The 22,130-nt window shown below is 37.7% G+C and overlaps 1 long non-coding RNA gene across 4 annotated transcripts in view; it reads right to left on the bottom strand.

Moving 5' to 3' along the window:
- The window catches only part of LOC110008082 (uncharacterized), a 52,182-nt gene extending 34,995 nt beyond the window's left edge, over positions 1-17,187 (bottom strand). For 2 of the 4 annotated variants that reach the window (XR_016050548.1, XR_002282586.2), the window contains exons 1-2: positions 16,832-17,186; positions 16,377-16,442 (exon numbers count right to left, since the gene is read on the bottom strand). This is a non-coding gene — a long non-coding RNA (uncharacterized LOC110008082). Of the gene's footprint in view, positions 1-16,376; positions 16,443-16,831 lie in introns of all 4 variants that reach the window. The other 2 variants (XR_002282591.2, XR_016050549.1) reach the window with 2 other exon arrangements.
- Between the last annotated feature and the right edge of the window lie 4,943 nt (positions 17,188-22,130).

Raw genomic sequence — 22,130 nt, 5'->3', positions numbered from 1 at the left:
TACATCATGGATCATTGATTTAGGGCTACTGACCATATAACCGGTAAGAAAGTTGGTTGTCTTTTTCTCCTGCTCCTAATGAATTTAAACTTGTTAATGGATCCATGACCAGTGCCTCTGGGAATGGAACATATATATTTTCATAATCCTTGTCCTTACCTTCTATAATACATGTGCCTTCTTTTCCATCCATTCTTCTCTCCACTAGCAGCCTGACAAAACAACTAAGTTGTAATGTCACATTCTTTCCCTCACATTGCCTTTTTCAGGTCATAAAAACGAGGAATACGATGGGTTGTGGTCGTGTAGACAATGGGTTGTACCTGTTCAACACGAAATGTACTTCTACTGTTCTCTACTCTGAGTCTAGAAGTCATGAGCATGTCCTCTTGTGTCACACCCCCTTAGTTCACATGTCTCTAAAATCTTTAAGTTATTCTTTCCAAATAAGCTTGTTTCTTTGGATTGTCCTCAGTTATAATGTGAGACATGTCAATTGTCTAAACATTGTGGTGCCCCTTTTTTTACTTGTGAAAATAAAAGTTCCAAGAAGGGTTTGTCAAAAAATGATGGGAGCACTTTGCCCTGCCCCTCTTGCATCATCCCCTTATTCCATGGCTGCTCACTTCCCCCTACCCAACAGCCCAAACACCACCCTATCCCGCGTCACCCCTAGTCCACCTCAAAGCATCCTCAGCGCTCTTCCTCGCCTTCCCCTTTTCCTCTGCTTTACGACCATTACACTCACCTTATCTAGTCTGCTAAATATTCCCTCCCTCAACGCCAGCCCCAACCTACCGCAAGCACTCGCTCCCCGCCTCCTCCCCCAACCACCTCCCCTCTCCTCGCCTTATTGCCCCTTTCTCCATCTCACCAGGGAGTATTCACTCTCATCGCCATGAGAGAGCCATGCAGCTTTCTCTTGTTCACTAGTTCTCACCCTCCAGAGGCGACACAAAAGGTATTGAAGTTTGGGGCAGAGACCTCTAGAACTCCACGAACCATATGTCTCCAAAGCCCATCCAATGCAATGTTTCATCGAGGATGTTCTAGTCAACATGGTCATAGGCCTTCTCCAATTCGAGCTTGATGACTACACCTGGAGCCTTAGCCAGATGTCTAGAGTGCATGAACTCATAGGCCACTAGTGCTCCGTCAAGGATCTGTCGATCCTTGACGAAAGCTCTTTGGTGCGGGGAGATGACCCAACTAAGCACCTTAGGCAGGAAGCAAAGACCTTGGATAGAATTTTGTAGTAGCTATTGATCAAGCTAATAGGTCTAAAGCAAAGGTGTTAGGATCAAGAGCAGGTACGGTACTAGGATTGAGATCGGGAGCGAGGGATCGTGAAATGCTAGAAGATCCCTATGGTTGGGAAGACCATCTGTACAATGCACATGTTAAGGATCGAGATCCCCAAATGTTAGGGATCGAGATTCTAATGTTTTGGGGATCTTGATCCAGACCTTTTGGGATCTTGATCCCAACTTTTTGGGGATCTTGTTACCAACCTTAAAGTCTATGATAATCTAGGATTCTGTATATTCTTTAAAGTAGGGATCTCATTATTTATAGCAAGCATGTAATAGTTGTGTTGCTAGTTGACTATAAACAAAGAAACTCATCAATTTGGTTGTTGTCTTGGTCTTTAAGGTTGGGATCGAGATCCCTAACTGTAGGAATCGAGTTCCTTATGAGTAGGGTTCAAGATTCCAAAATTTAAAAATCAAGATCCCTGAGACATCCGTTTCGAGAGCGACAGAATCATGATGAAGGAAGTCCTAGAAAGTGTTAAATAGGACAACTGGGAAACCATCTGGACCCGAGGGCCTATCTTGACCAAGAACAAAGATTTTTGATGGCCCTAAGATCTTCTCTTTGGAGAATGAATGTTCGAGCCAGGCCACTTTTTTAGGTAGGATGCAGTGGAAGGATAAGTCTGCCATCCTAAATTTAGACCCTGAAGGGGCAGAGACGAGCTGTTTGAAGAAGTCAATGACATTATCCACTGGGAAGGGGGGGGGTGGGTGGGGTTCATCAAGGATTACCTCTTCAGTTTTGATATGGGTGATGGTGTTTTCCCGCCCTCAACAATTGGCAATGTCATGGGAGAAAGCCATATTAAGGTCACCGAACTTGTGCCACTTGATCCTCGAACGTTGATACCAGATATCTCCTCTTTCCTGAGAAACAATTGGTAATTCATTTTGGCTTGAGATCTTAAATCTCATTCTTAGGGGTCAAGGGTTGGCTTTATTCAATAAGGTCACAGCTGTTGATAAATTGAAGCTAAGTACCTTTCTGGGCACAAAAGTTGTTAGGGAAATGGAAGCTCTAGCTTTTGAGGGACTCCTTGAGTTGAAGTTTGCATTTTACCGGAAAGCGACACCCAACCGTAAACCCATGGGTTATAGGATTCCCACAAGGAGGGAATGAAGGAGAGAATATTAACCCCCTCAAGCCACGCTAGTTTGAATCGAAAGGGTATAGGCCCTTCAATTGCAGGCTGAGTGTCAAGGAGGAGAGGCCGATGGTTGGAGGTGAGCTTGGAAGGGCTAGGGCATGGAAGCTAGGAAATGAAGCAACCCATTACAAGCTAGGTACCTGTCGAGTTTAGAGAGGGACTGGATTGAGGAGTTGTTGGACCAGGTGAAATCGGCTCCTTGGAGGGATGTCACTAAGGTTGTTTAAACAAAGCTTGAGAAGTCCATCATGCTTTGAGTAACTCCAGGATTAGAATTTCGCTTGAAGGACGGCAGGGTGACAATGAAATCATGACCTATACATCAAGATGAAGGGGTCATGGAAGCAACCCTGTCAAGTTCCGCTCAGAATTGATCCCTGAGACTCGCTGAATTAGGGCCATAGACTGCTAAGAATTTCTAGGGTAGACCGTCTGAAATCCTAGTGAGGGCTACTGTGACCAAGACAAGGGCCACTTGGATAGAGAAAAGCAAGAGAAGGGATGGGGCCCACACCAACCAAATGCCTCCAATTGGCACAGTCTGTTACACCAGACCTGAAGAATAAGACAAAGGGGTGGGACTAGGTTGTTTAGTTTCGACTACAACAACAATGGACAGTTGATGTTTTTGGAGAAATGATTGTACTACATTACATCTAAGAGAGCACCTGAGGAGCTACCGGTCCAATGAGACTAGGCCAGCTGAAAAAGTACTAGAAGAGGAGGGATCAGCCCAGTTGTAATGCACTCCAGACATGAGGTTAGGGACTTCCAGCTCATCCTTACTTTGAATCTAGTTTGTGCATCTGCCTTGAGGAATTCTTCGATGTCCGTCTTAGGTCTATCATGCTGGAATACCATAACTATTTAAGAACTTAATGGATATCACCCTGAGAGTGATCCACCCGTTCTACGAAATAGAAATCAACCACGAAATTGGAATCAGTAGAGCATGAATAAGCCAAGGGGGAGCTAGCAAAGGAAGACACAAGTGAGCCGGGGAGTTGTAGCACAAGAATGGGGGGGCGGGGTGTTGGTATCACCTCAAGATGGGGAAAAATCCACAAGAGCAATGGAATGGGAGGGGGCGGATGGCGCGATGAAGCAAGGTGAGGGAGGAAGAGTGAGGGAGATGGGGCAACGTTGTATTTTTTGGGATTGTTGCTGGGGGAGGGGCGAATTAAAAAAATTAGGGTTGGTAAAGGAGGGGTGAAGGGAAGAATAGGTTGGCATGGGGCATGCAAGAAGGGTAAGGGTGGGGTTGAAGGAGAGAGGAAGATGAATGTAGTACCCCAGGAAGGGGTACGTACCAGCGAGAGGCTTGGAGTGGAAGAAGACTTGGAGTGGAAGAAGATAGGGAGAGGGGAAAGGGAAAGGTGGGGTAAGCTGAATACTTGAGACGTAGCAGACAGAGAGAGAGAGAGAAGGATAGGAGGAACGAGGGATGGGGTTGGTAAGAAGGCTAAAACACGAAAGATTGAGAGGGGCCAACGTTAGTGGGCAGAGGTCAAAGTAGTGAGGTGGGGCAAACCAGTGTCTCCATAGAATCAGGCAGGAGGGCATGGGGGCAGACCGGTAGTTTGACCGGCAGAGGTTCAAGACAAGGGGGAGAGGAAGGGGGGGAAAGGTGGAGAGAGGAGGAAGGGGAGAGAAGATGACTGCCAAGAGGAGTAGCATGGGGTGAGAGGAAGTGGTAAGACAAAGGGAAGAGGGGCTGAGGGCTTCTCAAGGGTAGGGAGCTGTTGCAGGGGGCTGGGAGAGGACAAATGGGGTTGGCCAGCCAGGGCCTACCTAAAGAGGAAGTCGATGGATGGTCAACCAGAGGGGGGATAGCTGAGGTCATAGATGAGGAGGATCGAACGCTAAAGGGGGGAGATGAAGGTTGATGATAAGGGAAAGACCCACATGGGGATAGAGTGAGAAGAGGGAGAAGTTAAGGCCACATGGCAAGGCCCCATGAAGGCGGTATTGACATCATGGGGCTCAAGGCAGTTAAGTTTCAGTGCATGTGGGGGAGACTCCGAACGGACATCTCGAGGGGGGGGGTATTGATAGGGAGTCGTCAATCACCAAGGATGAGGTCTCAAATCGAGCAGCAGCCAGGTGTCGACTAGATGGAAGGGGGGAAGCTGTCACCTATCATAAGGCGATGAGTTTGAATTTTGAAAGGGCTTGAACGACAAGTGAAGGCATCGGGTAGTGGGTCCACGGGGTTGTAGTCCATAGGGTTAGTCACGTGGGAGAGAGAGAGAAGAATGGGGCTCCACACGATCAAGCACGCTGAGGAAGGGCATGTGGCTGGATATAGGCTCGTCCAGGCTGAGTGGGCAAGATGAGGATTGGAGTGAGGAAGTGATTGGGCCAGCGGTAGCAGGGCTGACATCAGCCCTAACTGAAGGAAGCAAAGGTTTCGGTGGATTAGGGGGCCTAGGATCCTGAGGGTGGATCTTAGTTGTCAGTTAAAGGGGGGGGGATTAAGAAAGGTACCCCTTGCATGATTACTGCATATCTTATGATGCTTTCTCTTCTTGTGTCTTTGATGGACCATGGTCCACCCTTTGCAGTCTCCACTGGTCTCCCTACTCTAGTCCATATCATGGTCTGGGGCATGGTGAGGAGAGAGGCAATGCCACTGTCCAAGCTAGTTCAATGCTAAAGAAACACCCTCCCAGGGCCAGCCAAAGCTCTGAAGGGATCACCTTGTGGTCTAGAGCTTAGATGAGCATCTGGATTGTACCCAGGGGAACGAACTCAGCAAACTTCCAATGGACTGATATTAAACCGCCACAAGCCACTCCAATGGCTCTGAAAGTGTCTACATGCCAAAAATGAAGGAGGATGCGGGAGGCACAAATCTAGAATCTGAGTTTACAGGCTGCTTCCAGGTCTTGGTTCCAACGGATCAGGGAGAGGAGAGCTCCTTTGAACTAGGGGTATTTCCAGGGCAAGGACCTAAGGGCACTAGCTTCTGACAGAAAAGAGAAGAACACCGCACCATTTAAGAGTCTATGACAGGCATGTTTAGCTCATCCCAAAGTCTTCTACTCTATTCTTCGATTCCCCTAATGTTCTCTTTACAACTGAAAGTGGCCTAGTAAGGAGGATTGCATTTGCTTCTCCATGGCTGCATATTGTCGAAGCTCGAGACAAATAAGGTTGGGAGCTTGCATATAAGAACATGGCAGGAGGGAGGAAGGGGCTGAGGGTTTGAAATTTTGGGGAAAGAGCAGGGTTTTACAAATGGAGGGGGTTGAGGGTCTGAGAAGGTGTGCACAGTTGTGGTAGAGAGGCGAGAGAGGAGAAGAGGCACCTTCAAGAGGTGCCATTAAACTGAAGTTACAAAACAGACAATTTTAGGGAAGGAGATTTGGAATTCCATTCACCTGGATTAAAAACCAATCCTGCTCATTCACAGTATATCTTGCATCCCTCTCTTCATCCCTTGGAACTGCACAACCTCTATAGCAGTCTCTATTTTAAACAAGACTGCCAATCTGGAAAGATCATTCTCCTTTCTAAGGGGGCAGATGAAGCAATTCTTCCTTGTGCATGTTCTTGTATTTTTATTGTTTAATCTTGAGAATCTTTAGAGTGACTAAAAGGTTTATAACTTAATAAAATATTGTTACAAAAGATGTGTGCATTTCCTTTAGTGAACTTTCCTCTGCATGTATTCCTGATTATTTCTATTGTATCGTGTTGATTCTTGCTTATTTCTAATTGGGCGTATTGACCAACAATAGTTTATTGGAACTATCTACCATTTGTAAAATTTAGCTTCCAACTAAAGCTTGAGTTCACTAGAACATCAGCTTAGTACTTTTTAATTATTAAATTGCAAAAGAATATGTCATGGCATCATCAGTACAATGAAATCAAATATATATAAGAAAGTGTGTGTTCGAATATTTATTGTATATCATGTGTGTTTGTGCTTAATATCTATGATTTGGAATTCAATAACGAAAACTAGTGCACATTGGGAACCAAGTACACTTCCTGGCCTTCCATTTTCATCAATTTATCTATTGACAAAACACTAACTTCCATGATCTTGTGGCTTGCTTATTACTTCATTCATCAAGTCTCTTGCGTTTCTGAAACCTAGACTACAATCTCCAACAGTCATTATTGCATGTGCAAACCACCTTACGTTGAAAAGAGATACCCCTTCAATACTTACGGAACCGATAGATTAAATTCTACTCAAACTAAAAATGGTGGCACCAGATCTGATCGAGAACCACTGACCCCTAATGGGCAGCAATGCAATTCATCTCCGTCACTGTTCAAGATTAACCAACAAAGCCATCAGGACCAAGATTAGCGCTTGACCTGTATCTAAATTCAACTTTCCTGCCAATCCAAACTGAAGTCCAATCAATCTCTGGTTTATTCTTCCATGTAAAACCTCAACTCTTCAGATTATATTTTGATATTTCTCAATTGAAGCTCCTTTGGTTGTGAAATTGAATTTTAAACAATCCACTCATTTTCATGCTTATCTAATCGTGTTTAATGGGTTTCATCCCCCATCGGAGAAAATGTGAAAAATCAAATTTTGTAGCAAAAGTTATTCCACTCTTTATACTTCACACTAAAACGGGTAGTCAAAGACTATCAAGGGCATCACTACAAACTTAGGATACAATCAAAGCATCATCATCATTGTCATTGTGATCGTCATCCGCGCCTTATCCAAACTATTTCGAGTCGGATACACGAATCTTGTTCCATGATCATTGGATCAGGTTTCATAGATAGGCAGCAAAAGTTTAACACTAGCTGCCAACCTAACACAACCCTCCTTTTTCATCCGAGCTTCGGACTGCTGTGGTGGAGTTAATACAATCAAAGCATATAAGATGCTCCATTATAACATTAAAGAAACTAGAATTTGGTAGCAATGTTATAAGATGCCCCATTATAACATTAACAGAGATATAACTCACTTTTTGGAATAAATTGTACCTAAAAATGGCAATCACCTGTAGTTGAAGAGCAAGGAGGTAGTAAATAATCCAAAAGAGCAATGTAATGCCAAAGCCACCAAACTACTTGATCAAACTGATGCAGGGGGAAAAAATAAACACAAAAAAAAAAACAAAATAAAAGGGTTCAAAGATTATTCTCCATTTACCACCTCTACATGAAGGGACCTCTTTCCTTGAAAGATTATCCTTTGCACAGATACCCTTGATGTGGGAAAAATAATAATAAACAAAAAAAATAAAAATAAAATAAGAAAAGGTTGAGAGATTTACCTTCTCTGGGTATGCAAGGGAGTCCACCCCAAGATCTTTCCACAAGATCAAACTTTCTTTGTTCTCCAATTCTACCACTTAAATCTTTACAACTTAAAATGATCAGAATACCCTTAAATAAAACTAAAAATCCAATACATATTTTATGTCTTAGAAAATATAAAAATTTAAAAATTAAAAACATTTTTTATTTGCATCCTTCTCCTGAGGTTAAGAGAAACTCGACCTCGAGTTTACATCCTTCATAAGCCAATTGTATAATTGGTGATGAAGTCCCACCATTCTTCTCGGTACTTTGTCTTCAATAAACAAATTCATCAAATAGTTTGTGCGTAACTTGAAGCAGAACTCTAAGATCTCAAGCTTAATCTCGATTTCATTTTTAAGTTCCCCATAAAACTCCTGAAGATCAAGTTGAATACCTAGATCGATGTTCCTCAGATCATGGTTCTTGCATCACAATGTGCTCGATATATACAGGATCAGCATTTGGAATCAATTGTGGAGGTAGTTTTGTCTCTAAGGTAAAAGTTGGCACCAGATGTATGTGATTGCGAACACCATCTTCTCGAAAAATAGTGTTCTATAACCGATGCAACCACTAATTCATATCACAAACATCACATTGAATATCCATGACTTTGGTTAGATTTTCTAAAATCTGTCCTAGGGGATCTTCCATAGTAGGATTAGCTTTCGGTAGCATCACAATAGCTAGATCTTCTTTGCTATGATACCAACTGATGCAGGGGAAAAATAAACAAAAAATTGAAATTAAAATAAAAGGGTTGAGAGATTATTCTGCAATAACCACCTCTACAAGAAAGGACATCTTCCCTTGAGAAATTATTCCTTGCTCCGATACCCTTGATGCAAGAAAAAACTAATAAACAGAAAAACAAAAATAAGATAAGAAAGGGTTGAGAGATTATACCCTCTCTCTAGGTCTGCTAGAGAGTCCACACAAGATCTTTTCACAAGATCAAACTTTTTTTATTTTTCAATCTCTTAAAAACAAGTCTAACATATCCTAACCAACCCAACCATACTAATCCATATCCATATCCATCTTTTAAAAATAAAATACAAAAACACTAAACTTCCAATTCTACCACTTAAATCTCTACAAATTAAAAAGACAAAATAATCCTAAAGAAAACTAAAAATCCAAACAACATACTTTTTAAGAATCATTTTTTATTTGCATCACAGACCAAAAGAAAGCAGAAAAAAGAAGTATAATCAAAATATATGGGAGATACAAATAAAGGCAGCAAAACCTCAGTTACAATGCAAAAAACTGACTCTAGGCAGAGTGAAGAAGCAAAGCAAGACATGACTAACATCATTTGTACAATCAGAGAGAATATTTTTGAAAGTGTGTTATAGCATCCCCTAGCATGTAGGACGATTTCTTCAAATACTCTTTCTTTGTTTCCACATGCTGGGTCATATTATGAGCCTGCTTCTAATGGTGGGAGCAGGAAATTGATTTGTAGACATGCTTGATATGCTTGGGCAAGTTCTAGCCATGAGCACTTGAACGCTCTAGACCCCCATCCAATATGTGTGCAGATAGAATCACCAAAATCCATCCTATTAAGAGATCCCCAGTCTGTGCAATTAGCAAGAAGGGCCCAATTTTCTTAATCCCAACAAGAATCAAAACGCTAAAAACACCAACTGAGCACCTTCCCAAATCCCCACCTTCATGTTGAAGGTCATGAAGTTGTATGCTTCTTGAATTATGCCATGGGGATCAAGGTTTGACTCCCCATATTTGCCTTTAGCAGAACCAGAAGGTATTAAAAGGTGCCCCTGCTATGTTAACAAAACCAGATAAAGGGTTCGAGTGCCTTGTCAAGGAAACCCAGATATGACATATTTGAAAGAAGCTTCATTGGGCTTAAGTCCCTTCTTTAACATTTCATCATGCATCTGTCTAGCTTCTCTAAATTTATTTTCCCAACCAAACCAGCTTAATATAGTCACGAAACTTGCACTACTCGTCACATCTTTATTTCTCATATAAGCAAACATCTTGGTTGCCTCCTCTAATTTCCCTTCACCATAGAGCCAGTCCAGAAGGACATTATTGAGAACATTTCCCGATTTTGCTAACTTTTCATGTAATGACAGAGCATAATCAAAACGGCCATCTTCACAGTAATGTCTGATGAATGAACTGCAAACAAACCCATCAGGTATCACTCCCCCTTTCAATATGACCCACAAAAGTTCATTTGCTTCCTGCCACCTACCTTTGCTACACCGAGCAGATATATATGAAGAAATAGCCGATGGGTCTAGATAAAATCCCTTTCCAGCCACACTTGATTATATTATTGACATCTTCTGATGGTTCTTCCTTGAAAAGTGCATTCAGAAGAACAATGTGTTCCCTAACACTCAGAGATATATCACTTAACAGTAGCAAAAAATACATTCTCACAGTTTCCTTAATCCTTCTATCTCTAGAAAAGGCCTTCAAGAAAGCAATATAAAAAGCATTTTGCAAGGGAACCAGAGCATTACGGCTATCCCAAAAACCTATTCTGGGGCATGGGTCATTCCTAAATTACAGAGTTTGCGAATGAAAACATCATAGTGTAAATAACTAAGGGCTGCGACTATGCAATTGTTATGGTTTAATGTGATGCAATCATTTGGACTAAATTCACCCCCAACAGTTGGCACCAATAGCTTCTCTAGCATAATTCTAAGAATTCAAACAGCACTGCCCATGTTCCCAAATCTGCAGGACCCATGAAGACTTAATTCATAAGATGCAAAATAAGGCTCCAAGGCTTTAACATAAATCATTTCCATAACTTCAAAAGCATTGACAAAATCCCCATTTCTACACCAACCATCTACAATCAAATTATAGAGAAAAATTTCTGGTTTATATGATTTACCTTCCATGCAATCCAACAGATTGAGAGACCTTACCACCCTGGTTTCTTTGTGAAATAGGTGGAAAATCACACGAAAGGCTCCCTAGTTAATCTCGACTCCATTCCTAATCATAATTCCAAAAATTTCCTTTAATATCACCCAACTCATGAATTAAACAAAAAAAATGCATTGTAACTCTCCACTTATGGGATATAACCATGAATCTTCATAAGTTTGAATACCTCGATAGCATCAGTGTTGGACTTTTGTTGGGAAGGGATGAAAAACACCAAGCTCCCAACATTAATGGTAGTGTCGTGAAACTAGGGATCGCAGAGATCAGGCTTTACCAAAACAACTGAGAATTCAAAAGATTATCTGCGAGTGCCTCTCCATGGCCATGAAAAGCCTAGTTATATAGGGATGGAGGAGGTCGTTCTCCAACGTTCGGCTTCTTTCAGGAATCTCTAAGAAACGTGGCCCTCTAATCCTGAGAGATGGGTAGTTATCATCTACCCGTTGGATAAAGGCATATTCTCTCTTTAGAAGCCTTTAAAGTGATAAATATGAAAAACATTAAGATAAATAATAAGAGAGAGAAATATGGGACATGTGAGGACCCATGGCCACTCACACATACCAACATCTCCCACTTGGCCATGAGGGCCAGATACATTAAAATATCATAAAGTTTATACCACTTAATGGGTTTAACATTTATGAGCATATCCTTGTCATGAGGCTTTTCACGTTAGTGCAGTTGTACATCTCATTACAAAAAATATTCAAAGTCAAGTCATTTCGTTTTTCACGGTAATGTGGTTTTTCCTCTCATGACCAAGACATCAAAGAAAAAAATATCCCATTTGGGAGTTCCTGACTTAGATATTTATAAGTCCCATCAAAGCTATATGCTTTGATAATATTTTTGAACTTAATCCCTTTGTCAAAGGGTCTGCAGTCATATCTAAAGATGGCAAACAACTTACAGTTATTTCACTCTTTCCAATAATATCATAAATATAATGATAATCAATTTCAATGTGCTTACCCTTGGAACTATAAACTCCATTTCTTAATGATGAGATAGCAGCCAGATTACCACAAAAAAATTTAACAGGTCCGTCAGCTATATCCAGTGCGTTTAATCCAGACGACATAAGTTATAGCACTGCTACAAGTAATATACTCGGGTTCCATAGTATACCAAGCTACAAAACCTTGTTTCTTGCTAGACCAAGAAACACATCCACCTCCAAAGAGGAATACAAATCCTAACGTTGATTTTCTATCATCTGAGTCACCCACAAAGTCTGCATCAGAGTACCCAGTAACCTCTAAGCTTTTTTACGGCTTACCAATTAGTCATCCCAGGATTACTCTAAAATTTATTTATAAGACCATATGCATGATTCAAATCAGGTATTGTACACAACATGGCATAATTTATGCATCCTACAACTTGAGCATATGGAATTCTTTTCATTTCAGCTTTGTCACTATCATTTAATGGACACATTTTCTTTGACAATTTCAAGCTTTTACAAACGTGTATCTATGGGCTTGCAATTTTCCATCTTAAATCTCTTTAAAATACTTTCTAAATAATTTTCTTGAGATAAACATAGAAGTCTCAAACTTCTATCTCTTGTTCTTTTAATGCCCAATACATATGAGGCTTTTCCCATATCTTTCATCTCAAAATGGAAACTTAACAATGATTTGGTATGGTTAATATTGTCAATATCATTACCAGCTATCAAAATATCATCTACATATAATGACAATATAACAAAATTGCTCCCACTATTCCAGACATATACACACCATGGTCTAACCTATTGGCTACATAGCCAATTTCAGTGATTGCATTATGAAAAGTAATGTACCACTACCTAGAAGACTGTTTTAGATCAAATAAAGATTTCTTAAGTTTGTATACTTTGTTTTCTTGACCTTTAAATACATATCATTTTGGTTGTTTCATGTATATATCTTCTTTTAATTCTCGATTTAAGAAAGTTGTTTTGACATCCATCTGGAATAATTCTAAATCATAAAATGCAACTAATGTTAAGATGATCCTAATAGATGAAAATTTGGCTACTGGCGAATAAGTTTCTACATAATCTATGCCCTCCCTTTGGGTAAATCCTTTAGCTACCAACCTAGCTTTATATTTATTAATGGATCCATTTGTATTAAGCTTTTTCTTTAGGACCCATTTGCAACCAATAGTTTTTCTATCTTTAAGGAGGTCTACCAACTCCCAAACTTGATTTTTTTTAATAGAATCAAGTTCATCATCCATGGCTTGAGTCCACTCAGCTGAGTCATGTGAGCTAATAGCTTCACTGTAGCTTTGAGGTTCATATATTGAATCCTCGCTCATTGAAGAAAAATTATCTTCATTCATAAATACATAAAATTCTTCTAAAGTCATAGGTGGGCTCTAGTTCTTTTAGGCCTATCTGATATACTTGATTCTTGATTCAATTGAATCATTCTCACCAATTGTAGAGGGAGACTGTGAAATAAGGTCTTGGAGACCCTTATCTTTATCAATTCCAGGTAAGTCAATAGGCTTACTTAAAATATTTTCATAATCTATATTTTCTAAAAAATGTGCATCACGGCTCTCTATTAATGATCTAGTACCATGATTATAGAATCTATACCCTTAGAATTTTTTGAATAACCTATAAAAGAGCATTTTATAGTTTTACTTTGTAATATATCTCTATTTTGTGGTGGTATAAGCACATGCGTCCAAGAACCCCAAACTTTCAAGATAGTAAGGTCAAGTTTCCTGCCTGTCCATAATTCATATGGGGTCAGGTCTATAAATTTAGTTGGAACACGATTAATAATATACATTGCAGTGTTGAGAGCCTCAACCAAAAAACGAGGTGATAAATTTGAATGGCTCATCATAGACCTAACCATGTCCATTAGAGTTTTATTTCTCATTTCAGCTACACCATTTTGTTGTGTTTTATATGGCATGGTTATTTGGTGAATTATACCATGCTCCTTACAAAATTCGGTAAATAAAGTGAAGCAGTATTCACCTCCCCTATCTATTCAAAGAATTTTAATGTCTACCTAACTGATTTTCTACTTCAGCTTTATATTATTTAAATGTTTCTAAAGCATCTGATTTTTTACTAATTAGGTATGCATATCCATAACGTGAATAATCATCTATAAATGTTATGAAATATTTCATACATTTGTGTGCTTTTACATTTAATGGGCCACATATATCAAAGTGAACAATACTTAGTAGTTCACTAGACCTTTTCCCTTTAGGGAAAGACTTCTTAGTTAATTTACCAGAAATACATGGCTCACATGTTTTGAACACAATTTCTCCTAAACTAGGGAGCAGGTTTCTTTTAACCATTTGATTCATTTTATCTTTATTTATATGTCCTAATCTTAAGAGTCATAAATATGAATCATCCATACATGCAAAAGCATCAAAAGAGGTATCAGAATAACAAGAAAAATATGAACTTTCATTAATATTCAATTGGTACAAATTATCAACTTTAGTCCCATACACTAATGCTCTACTTCCCAATTGTGACCCGACCAGACCTGAACCTTATTTCATAACCCTGGTCGTCTAGCCTAGGGACAAAAATCAAGTTGTGCCTAATATTGGGCGCATACAAAGTATCAGTCAATAGCAGATTTGTTCCTCCTGGTAAACACAGCTTGAAAGTACCGACACCAGGTACACCACAGTAGGTGTCATTCGCCATATAAATCCGCTGGTTACCAGTTGCGATCTCCTTCAACTCCGTGAATCCGTCCTTAGTCCTCGAGACATGTCAAGTGCAGGCTGAGTTGACCCACCAATTTCTCAAATCATGGTCGGCTACTAAAGATTTTAGGACTACACAGATCAAGTCCTTTCTTTTATTTTAATTATTTCGAGAATGGTTGTTATTCTGGTTCCTATTGAGGTGCATGGGAAGATTCAACATAGTTATCCCTTGTGCAGAATGGTTTAATGCAATTACAACAAGCTCCCAAGATGGAGGGAGACTGTTAAGGACAATGAAAACTTGCATGCGATCAGAGACTAGATCCCCAGCCGCAGCAAGGTCCTTTGCGAGCACTGTCATTTTTTGACATGCTCGATTACTGAGTTTGATTCTTTCATTTTGCAAGAATTATAATTTTCTAATAAAAATTGCACATGGGTCTCAGAAGTGGTCCCATACTTTTCAGATAGGGCACCCATCATACTTTGAGCTATGGTGTGATCCTCAAAGACTCTAATTAAATCGTCTTCCATAAAACTCAACATAGTAGTCCTAGCCACTTTGTCATCTTCTAACCATTTTTCAAGTCCCCTTCTGGCTTGACCATTGACAGTAGGCTCTAAAATTGGTGGTTCTGCATCTAGAACATAGTCCACCCTATCTTGGAAGAGAATCTATCCGATTTTTCTTTTCTACATAGAAAAATTGGTTCCATTGAGTTTTTCAAGTTTTGATAGTTCAGACATGACTAGCCTAGATGCCATTTTAAATTATAGATAATACCTAAAGGTTCAAAAAAAATTAATTGTGTTTAAGAACAGGGTTGCCTACTAGTCAAATCAATACATTGCCTACTTTGTATGGGCAGTGACTTCAATGAAGAATTCTCTCAAAAGGTTTATGTTCACACTGCTGTGACGCAAGAAAATCAAAAGGCAATGCAACAATCTACTTTATGTAATTCTTGCACAAGACTAATTTTCATAAATATATGAATATGTTGTAGCACAAGAGAGAGAGTCTACAATGATATTTGATATTTTCAACAAAAAAAAATATGGCATAACATAATCACAAAAAATGAATTCACAAAATCAAGATTATGAAATTTTTATTTTATTTTACTTAAAGAGACCAAAGCATATGATAATTATGCAAGGCAATGACAATTAGTATACAAATAGAATATATATAAATATCTCTATATCATAAACTAAGAAAATGCAGGCAATTGATATGAAGACCTTTACTCAAATAGTTATTGTGTGCATAACAATTTTAAATAATCCAAGAAAAATATGCACCAATTTTCAGCAATAGTTATGTCTCTGTCTCTCTCTAAAATTACAGTAGCAGCTCTATATCTCTCTCTGTCTCTAAAATTTCAACATCTTTCTCTCGCTAAAATTACAGTAGCAATTTTTTTTTATTATTATGATCGTCAAATTTAGAGAGAGAATTACCACTTCGCTTTGGCCGAGTGGTTAAGGTGTTTTCCTGCGAATTGCATGAGGTTTCTAGGGAAAATACTTGAGCGAACTCTTTTGGGCAAAAGTTAAAAGAACAGAAAAGAGAAGCCTTGAAATTCACTGAAATGCAGTGAGTTTCATTGTGATATTCAATGAAAAAGAAAAACGTTCAAAAGATGAACTTTGGTTGTGAGATGGAGGGCTTAGCAAAAAATACACTGAACTTCTGCGTGGGTAAAGATTAATTCACTGCAAGAGGTAGGTAGCTGGCTCGACCAAAGGGAGAGGAAGCACTACATAAAGAGTTTGTAACAGCAACAGGGACAGTTATCTATCTATCTATCCAGATATATACGAGATCTCTGACCTATCAGTCACCGACTTGATGCGTACGGGAACAATGAATCAATAAGATACGATGGATATATATAGAGGGAGGTTGTTAAATTAACAATAACTTTATCATCCAATATGTATGAGCTTCAAGATAGGGGTAGTAAAGTACCGTGCACCAAAAATCGTCAACAATGGAAAAAATTACAACTCAGGCAATTGTGAATCACAGCTCAGGCTGCAGTAGAGAGCCAAAATTGAGAACAGAAAATTTACAGCAGCCTCACTCCGATACCAATGTTGGACTTTTATTGGGAAGAGATGAAAAACACCAAACTCCCAGGATTAATGGAAGTGGTCGCAGAGATCAGGCGATGTAGATTAATCTTATCTTTTGAGTTCTCAGTTGTTCTGGTAAAGCCTAATCTCTGTGACCCCTAGTCTCACGAGACCGCCATTAACCCTGGGAGCTCGGTGTTTTTCATCTCTTCCCATCAAAATTCCAGTAACCCTTCGTTTCCTGGAGTAAACCTCTAGGATGAAGAAATCCCCAAAGTAAGTGCCTCAACCATGTTTTATCAAAGAAGCTGGCCATAATCGGATGGGGTGAAAGAAAAGAGGCCTTACTGGTTCTATGACTCCTGACCTTGTTAGTATTTGGATCACGAGGCAGTAAGATCCAAAATAATGGCAAAACCTTTCGTTGGGTCTTGGCCCAATTGAAGAAACCCAGGGAAATTTTGGGGTGATTTAGGGTTTTCTTGAGAATTTGGGCCACAACGTGATGGGTGAGTGTGTTTAGCAGAGAGGTCGATCAGGCTAAAGATAGAGACCCAAGAATGTCTCTCGGACAAAATGGAGGAGATTGTGCTGATAAAGTTTTCGCAGTGGACTTGCTCCTCCGTTTGATGGAGGTTAAGGCGCAGGACGGGGTCGAAAAATAAGGCGAGCTATGAAGTGAGAGGAAGCGTTTGAAGATTGTAGGGAACATGGTTTATTCCTACTCCCTAATATGGTTAACCGAAAAGATTTTTTTTAATTCGAAATTTTGGTAGAATTGCCATATGGATGTTCTCCAAAAAGGCAAAATTTTAATTTTTGAATTTTAGATCTTACCCTCTAGATAATCAAATATGGCAAAAAGTTTCACATTAAACCACCCTAAAAAGGGAAAAGGAAAGAATAATTTCGGCGGAGTAGGACAAAATATATATATGTCGTTTAGCATCATTAAATTTGGACGCAGATCTCTAAAAAACTTATTCACCCAAGTCTCGTACTCATGTCATAACTTTTCTAGAGATCTGTGTCAAATTTTAATGGTGATCATTTGGGGCATAACTTTTTTAGAGATCTGTGTCAAAATTTAATGGTGATTATTTGAGGTCCTACTCACATGGGTGTAGAAGGATCTCATAGTGTCATTTTTATTTTTATTTTTTTCTCCCTCTATATATATATATATATATATATATATATATATATATATATATATATATATATATATGAAAAGGCTTTGAAAGAGGTAGAGTATTAAATCCAAATTGTTCGCATAAGTCCCCTAACTCCTTGTTCCCCATTATTATCTGTTTTTCTAATTGTCTTCGAAGTTTCAGGTCTGTATATAAAGCTAGACCCTTAGCACAGATTTCAACTATATATATATATATAAAGATTACAGTACTTCATCTATGACTTTATCACCGTTCAAAGTTTATCACACGGTCGAAGATGTTTGATAGTGTTTGAATTTTAACATTTTTTTTTACATATCATAATGATCTAAAATTTTACAAGTATGTGCGCCTTAGTGGGATGCACATGAATAAAATATAAAACAAATAATTTGAATGATAAATTTTTTTTAAAATACCCCTATAAAGTTTTAGGGGTAATTTCATCATTTTATTTTATGTCAATTATTTTTTTAATATTTTATTTTGATGCGACTTGGTCATATGTATACACGTCCTAAATTTTAGATAAATTTGATTAGTATAATAATTATAAAAATTAAAATAATACCTTACAACTGTAACCGTATGATAAACTTTGGACGGTGATGAGGCGTAAGTGAAGTACTGTAGAACTTCACCTATAGGCATTTTATAAATGTTATATATATATATATATATATATATATATATATATATATATATATATATATATATATATGTATAAACTACAAGATGATAATAAACTACATCTACTATCATCTTGTAAGATGTTGATTTTTTACGTCTGGACAGACATCTTTTTTGGAAAAAAGCAAGATTCCCTACAGTTTATTATCATTTAAAACTGAAATCAAACCCAGGACTACAAGATGTAGGGAATCTTACATCTTATAAACAAGATATAGGGAATCCCAACAGTAAAAAATTGAAAGTGGAATGATATCAGTTTTAACTGTAATAAAATGTAGCGAAATGATGTTAGTTTTAATTATATAGATTAGTGTATTTACTCCATTACTTGTAGTTTAAATTGTAATAAACTACAAGTATAAATGAGAGTAGGTGTAGTTTATTATCATCTTCTTGGACCTAAGACACCCATAGCTATAGTAATAATCGGAGTGTGATTGTCTGTTCAAGTTCTCTATTTTTAGGGATCTTGGTCTGAGTCTCAGACTAGAGAGACCATTTTTCTGGTAATTTAACCTGTATCAAAGATATAGACTTTGGTATGACTAAATTAGATTTATCTATATTAGTCTGAAAGAAAATAGTATGTCCCTTAGTATCCATTTGCCTAGGATTAGGGCATAAAGTGTTCATCACTTTATAACAGATCTTATAAACAAAAGCTAAGTTTTGAGATCCAAATCCATATCAAAACTTTGAGTTTTAAGGTTTAGAGTTAGAACTTTTAATAAATTAGAATCCGATAAGGTTAGAAAAAAATTTGGAAAGCAGTTAAAATGTATAGGTCCATTGCAAAGGGTTGACTCGACAATTCCTAGTAAAGAATCGATAAATCTTCTATGCCTGTTATTCCTTAAGCAAAGCAAAACAGAGTTATTTAACCATGTCCTTGTTAGGGGTTAACGGCTATTTGGACAAGACCAATATGTACGTAGTTGAAGTCTTTCTTTTTATGTTCTTCAACCATCCTGGACGATAGGAGTTGGAAACTATCTTGAGTTTCCATGACAGAAATATTTTTTTCAATAGTTTTAATTGAGAAACTACTTCTAAAATCAAAAGTCGCCTTTTATAAACATCTGTTGTAGGTGCTTTTGAGATGTTTCAATTTTGGATATGTTTTTCAATATTATCAATAATTACTTCTTCGTTATTATTAACACGTAGTGTACTGGCAGAAGCAGTTCTATTCGATAATGTTCTGAATAAATTTGCCATTTAGATTTTTGTCTTAACCTGAGTCAACTGGAAACAGTCCCTACACCTTTTCTGCCCTTCTAGCTTGACTGTAATCTTTGGGTCGTAGCAACTTTAGGTTTTTGACAAAAATCTAAATATGCACAGTTTTTCAGTTCACCACTGAATATAACTTGGCTCTGATACCATAACAGCGGAATGATAGTAGAATGAAGATGACAAAGATGATATATATATATATATATATATATATATATATATATATATATATATATATATATATATATATATATATATATATATATATATATATATATATATATATATATATATATATATATATAAAGTTATAATAATGAGACTAAATATCAATAATAACAGTAACAGAATACCTTCAATTAAATAACAATAGCAACAAATATCTTAAAATAATAAATATAACAATAGGAAGCTTACATGGTAGGATTGATACAGATAGGGTAAGCTTGATGCACCAATGGGGTGGTTTTCTTCTGCTCAAACCAAGCACTCAAACAAACTCTTACAAACAAGCTTGCAAACTCAAACAAACTCTTACAAACAAACTTCCAAACTCAGACAAACTCTTACTAACAAACTTACGAACTCAGACAAACTCTTACAAACAAACTTGCAAATTCACACTCAAACAAACTCTCTTACTTCAAACTAAGCAAGCACTCAAGCAATGCTCTCCTCCTGTTTTTCGGATTCCTTCATCTTTTTCTCTGCTTCTCTTATATAGGGGAAGGAGTCAGACTTCAAAATGTTTTAAGTCCACACCGACATCTTTTATGGAAAAAAGCAAGATTCCCTAGAGTGAATCTGACACCTTTTCGGGAAAAAGAATATTCCCTACAGTTTTGTCGGTAGCAATAGTGCTCTTCTTTTTTATGGAAATTCGTCAGTAGTAATAATGCTTTTATCTATTGCTGCTAGCATTAAGGACACGTGTCTTGGGTGAACTAAGCTTTTATCCAGGACACGTGTCCTTAAAGATAGCTGCAAACACGGACCATTTCTGAGTTATGACTTTGTCCAACAGATTAATATATTCACAGTTTTGAATTTTCTCTAACATATTACATTTGGTCGAGTTTTCAGGGTCATCATTTTCCAAAACCCTTGGCATAGTGTCTTCAATTTCAAGAGGCAGAAGATTATGGTTATAATCTTTTATCAAGTTACTGAACTCTTCTTCAGAATTTTCATCATTGTTACCTCCTTTTCTGAAAGTAATATCAATCATTTCTAGGATTTTTACTCCAGTTTTTAAATTTATTAGTTCATTGTGAACTTCATTTATTTCACTTTTTACCTCAGGAATCAAAGGTTCCTTATTAGTTTGAGTTTTGTTTTGAACTCTTTTAAGAATGTCATGGAAATCATAATCTTCTCTTGAAGGTATGAGAGAAGGTTTAAGAGTAGTGGGTCTAGAAGGCTCTTTAGCCATGTGGATATATTGCATCAAGGCTTCTTTTTTAGCCTCAAGGTCATTAATTTTATCAATCAGGTCTATGATAAGATTTTCTTCTTTTGTCAAAGTACTTATATTTAAACTATTCATATCAATGATGACCTTTAAAAAATTACATTGGCAGTTATCTTCAAGAGCATTTTCGGAGTCCGAATCAGAGTCTGAGCTAGTAAAGATCAAATCCTCGTCATTAATTTCTCTAATTAATATTTCATTATCAGAGTTAGAAGATTCGTCTGAGTCATCTCTTTTTATTAATAGAATATCAAATAATTGTTTTTTGAAATCTAAGTCTATTTCGAGTGCATCAATTTTCTTTTTACCTCTGCATTTATTTTTGAAATGACCCACCTTTCTGCAGTTGTAGCAAACTTGTATCTTTCTTTTTCCCCTTTGTTTGAAATGGTGATCTTGTAAAAAAATTTCAGGAAAATTATTTTCTTTACATGTGAATGTCTAGATTTTGATTGCCGTAAATTTTTTTTGTCTTTCTTTGTCAGTAGGTTTAGAAGTGGGTAAAGTATTATACCCAACTTGTTTACAAAAATCTCATAGTTCTTTTTTCCATGTCATTATCTGTTTTTCTAGTTGTCATCGCAGTTTTAAGACTGTGCATAAGGCAAGTCCTTCAGCATAGATTTCCGTTGATAGTTCACCAAGGGTATAAAGGGAATAGGGAATGATGCCACCGTGTTTATTTTTAAGTCTTGTTTTGACTTTTTCGGCAAAAGATGGGGAAGTCCAGCTATAAATTTTTCTTTCCAGTGATCAGCCTTACTATCTTCTTTAGATAATAATCTAGAATAAAAAACATATTTATACCATTTAAAGTGAGAGAGAGTTGGACAATGTAAATTTGAAAGGAGGTCCTCTAATCTAGTTGATAAGAGAGTCGTACTTCCCACGAAGTGCAGTGTGATTGTATAGATTAGTGTATTTACTGCATCTCCTTCATCAACTATATTTTCTTGGACCTATCCAGGTCCGATTTCAGTTTTAGTAATCCATTGCTGGGTAGCATTTAAGATTTGATCTTTTGCAGCCTCATCAATATGAAAGTCCCACCATCCTCTAAGCTATCCTATAA

Source organism: Amborella trichopoda, chromosome 2 (assembly GCF_054954075.1).
Source record: "Amborella trichopoda isolate Santa Cruz 75 chromosome 2, AtrichopodaSantaCruz75HAP2 v2.0, whole genome shotgun sequence".
In the NCBI taxonomy this organism is placed as follows: domain Eukaryota; kingdom Viridiplantae; phylum Streptophyta; class Magnoliopsida; order Amborellales; family Amborellaceae; genus Amborella; species Amborella trichopoda.
This window is presented reverse-complemented; position numbering and strand designations above follow the sequence as displayed.